This window comes from Amblyraja radiata, chromosome 30 (assembly GCF_010909765.2).
Source record: "Amblyraja radiata isolate CabotCenter1 chromosome 30, sAmbRad1.1.pri, whole genome shotgun sequence".
Lineage (NCBI taxonomy): Eukaryota > Metazoa > Chordata > Chondrichthyes > Rajiformes > Rajidae > Amblyraja > Amblyraja radiata.
In genome coordinates this window covers 19,396,986-19,400,618 of record NC_045985.1, presented here as the reverse complement: position 1 = coordinate 19,400,618, position 3,633 = coordinate 19,396,986, and the positions used below count along the sequence as shown (strand labels likewise).

Genomic DNA, 3,633 nt, shown 5'->3' with positions numbered 1-3,633 from the left:
GTCGTTGCGGTGCCTTCTTGGCCAGATGTTGGTGGACCATGTGAGGTCTTCTGAAATGTCCTCTGAAACTGTGCCTGAATGTGATGATGTGCCTTTTTCAGATCAAGTTTCAGATCAAGTTTCCGAGCTGTATCACTAACCAAAACTAAAAGAAAACGAATCTAAACTAAACTGGACTAGACTAAACTAAACTCAATTAAACTAAACTAAACTAACTTAGCTAAATTAAATAAACGAAACATAATGAAATGGAACAAAACTAAACAAAACTAGACTAATGATAACATAAACTAATTAAAGCACAAACCAATACACTACAGTAAACTAACCTAAAGCAAACTAACGAAATTAAATAACTAAAGCACACTAACTAAACTAAACTAAACAGTGATGTAATGACTGAGGCCTGTGAGTGCAACGTTTCTCTGAGGATCATTAGGTCTCATTAGTGCTGGTTTGCGAAATCTTGCGTTGAATATTTGCTCTGGTACTGACATGGATGTCGCAAGAGACATCTGCTCACGTATAAAATCCTACCGTTTTCCAAAGCACCCCATGCATAGAGCGCCTCTTTCATCAGAGGATGGAGCGTACGCACTTCACATCGAGATCTTCTACCCGATTATTGCAGTCATTGGTGTGCCTGGTAAGTCATGCTTCATTTAATGTAGCGGTGGTTTTCTTTCCGCCCTCCCCCACCCTAGTTGTCGTACTAGTTTCACTGTCGTCTTGTTGGGTTTCACTGTCTGTTAAACTCGTTATCAGCTCGCCCTCAGCCAACAATGGACCATCATGGGCTCTCATGGCCTCGATCATCGTTTACTTTATGCATTAAAGGTCTCGACCCGAAATGTCACTTTTACTGTTCTCCAGAGATGCTGTCTGACCCGCTGGGTTACTCCAGCATTTTGTGCCTATTACCAGAATGATGCCTGCTTTAGCGGGAATCAGCTACAAGGAGAAGTCGGACAGACTTGGATTGTATTCTCTGGAATACCGGGGTTGAATGGAGACCATCTATGTGTCTTCATTGTTTTGGTGGCTGCAGAGGTGATTTCTTGCATCCATTGTGCCAGTCAGTGGGATAGAGTCAGGGCAACGATGAGATTGTTTACCTTTGTGCTCTTGGTTTCAATTCTAAGGGGAAAACGTGCTTCTCTCATTGGGCAGGTAGTCGCTGGTCTGCGCAGACCCGACGGGCCGAAGGGCCTGTTTCACGCTTCACCTCTTATGTGTACAATTAGGGTAGCACAGTGGCGCTGAGGCAGGGGGAGAGTTGCGGCCTCACAGCGCGAAAGACCTGGTTCGATCCTGACCACCGGTGTTGTGTAGGGTCTAGATGGATGTGAATGTGAAGAGCCCGTCAAGTCTACTCTAACATTCAGTCGTGGCTGATCTATCTTCCCTTATCACCCTCATTCTCCTGCCTTCTCCCCGTAGACTCGGCTTGTGCTCGCTAGAATTTAGAAGATTGAGGGGGGGGGGGGGATCTTTGTAGAAACACAAAATGCTTAAGGGTTGGACAGGCTAGATGCAGGAAGATTGTTCCCGATGTTGGGGAAGTCCAGAACAAGGGCTCACAGTTTAAGGATAAAGGAGAAATCATTTAGGACTGAGATGAGAAAACATTTTTTACACAGATAGTGGCGAATCTCTGGAATTCTCTGCCACAGAATGTAGTTGAGGCCAGTTCATTGGTATATATAAGAAGGAGTTAGATGTGGCCCTTGTGGCTAAAGAGATCCGGGGGTATGGAGAGAAAGCAGGTACAGGATACTGAGTTGGATGATCAGCCATGATCAAATTGAATGGCGATGCAGGCTCGAAAGGCCGAATGGCCTACTCCTGCACCTATTTTCTATGTTTCTATGTTCTATGTAACCTTTAACAAACTTATGATCAAGTACCTGTCAATCTCCGGTTTAGAAATACCCAATGACTGGCCTCACCGCCGTCTGTGGCAATGAATACCATGGATTCGCCACAATCTGACTGAAGAGATTCCTCCTCATATTTCTCAAGGAATGTCCGGAACTGAGGCTGTGCCTATGATCCTGGAGTCTCCCACCAGTGGAAACATCCTCCCCACATTCACCCGATCTCGCCTTTCATTATCGCATTCAGTTCAGTTGAGTTTAGTTCATTAGCCCGTGTGCCGAGGTACAGTGAAAAGCGTTTGTTGCGTGCTAAGAATTGAGAGGAAATACAGTCAGTGTACACATACATGATGAGGTATAACGTTCAGTGCAAGGTAAAGTCCATCAAGTTCCGATCACACATAGTGCGCGTGCGCCAATGAGATAGAAAGTAGTTCAGGACCTCTGAAATTCTAGTTAAATGTATTGCCAGAAACTGTAGATGCAGTTCCCTGCGTCTCTATCCCATTTCCACCTTGCTCCTCGCTGTTCTGTGTTTCCTTACAGCCAACTTGATGTCCTTAGTGATCCTGTTCGAGGAAAGTGCGGTCTCTCCAAAGACATCACTGCTACATGATTGCCATGGCGATGGGTGATCTCATGGTGCTGGTCTTCAACGTCATGGTCAGCCAGATAGTCAGGTAGGTACTGGATACCTGCTCCAACCTCATCTACTGCATGTGTAGCAAGGGAACTGCAGATGCTGGCTTACGCCGAAGATAGACACCAAATGCTGGAGTAACTCAGCGGGACAGGCAGCATCTGCGGATAGAAAGAATGGGTGACGTTTCGCGTCGAGAGCCTTCTTCAGACTGAGAGTCTGTGTAGGGGGACACGTAGAGATATGAAAAGGTAAGGTGTGAAAAAGAGACATCAAATGGGACGTTGTTGCCAAAAATAATACGATAGAACATTACTAATCCCAGGAGGGAAATTGATCTGCCAGCAGTCATAAAAAATACAAGATACATGACATTAAATTGACGAATGGAAGGATTGGGGTGCAATGATTTGGGAAGGTGGGTGGGGGGTGAAGTGGTATTCTGATCAAGGGAAAAGTAGAATAGACCACTGTTAGCTCGGGGAAGTGGATAACGAAGCTAAGAGAGATACATATTTAATCAGTCAGACTGATCGGGGAATTAGGATGGGGAGGGATGGAAGGAGAGGAAAAGCAAAGGTCACTTGAAGTTGGAGAAGTCAAGATGGGTGTGAGCTACCCAAGCGAAACATGAGGTGATGTTGCTCCAATTTACGCTGGGCCTCACTCTGACAATGGAGGAGGCCCTGACAGAATGGGTAGGTGTGAGAATGGAGGAGGAGTTAAAGTGTTTGGCCACCGGGAGTTATCCCAGTTCCCGATGTGGCCTCCTGTACATCGGCAAGACAATGTGTAGACTGGGCGACCATTTCGCCAAACACTTGAGCTCGGTCCGCCAAGACCTGCTGGATCTCCCGGTTTTTAACCATTCCCTTCCCGTTCCCACACTGACCTTTTTTTATCCTGGGCCTCCTCCACTGCCAGAGTGAGGCTCTGGAGGAACTGAACAGCATCTTACAACCCAACGGTATGAACATGAATACTCCGATTTTAGGTAACCTTTCACCAACCTCCCCCAAAAACCATTCAATTCTACCCCACACCACCCCCCTCTCTTCCCACGCCCCCCCCCCCCCCGCTCCCCCCCGCTCCCCACACAGCACGAAAGACCTGGGT

At 46.7% G+C, this 3,633-nt stretch overlaps 1 long non-coding RNA gene across 1 annotated transcript; it reads left to right on the top strand.

Annotated features, from left to right (window-relative positions):
- Positions 1–2,570: 2,570 nt before the first annotated feature.
- On the top strand, positions 2,571–3,398 carry LOC116989779. Its single transcript, XR_004416323.1, has 3 exons — positions 2,571–2,598; positions 2,736–2,740; positions 3,272–3,398. It is a non-coding gene; the product is annotated as an uncharacterized LOC116989779 (long non-coding RNA).
- The last annotated feature ends 235 nt before the right edge of the window (positions 3,399–3,633 follow it).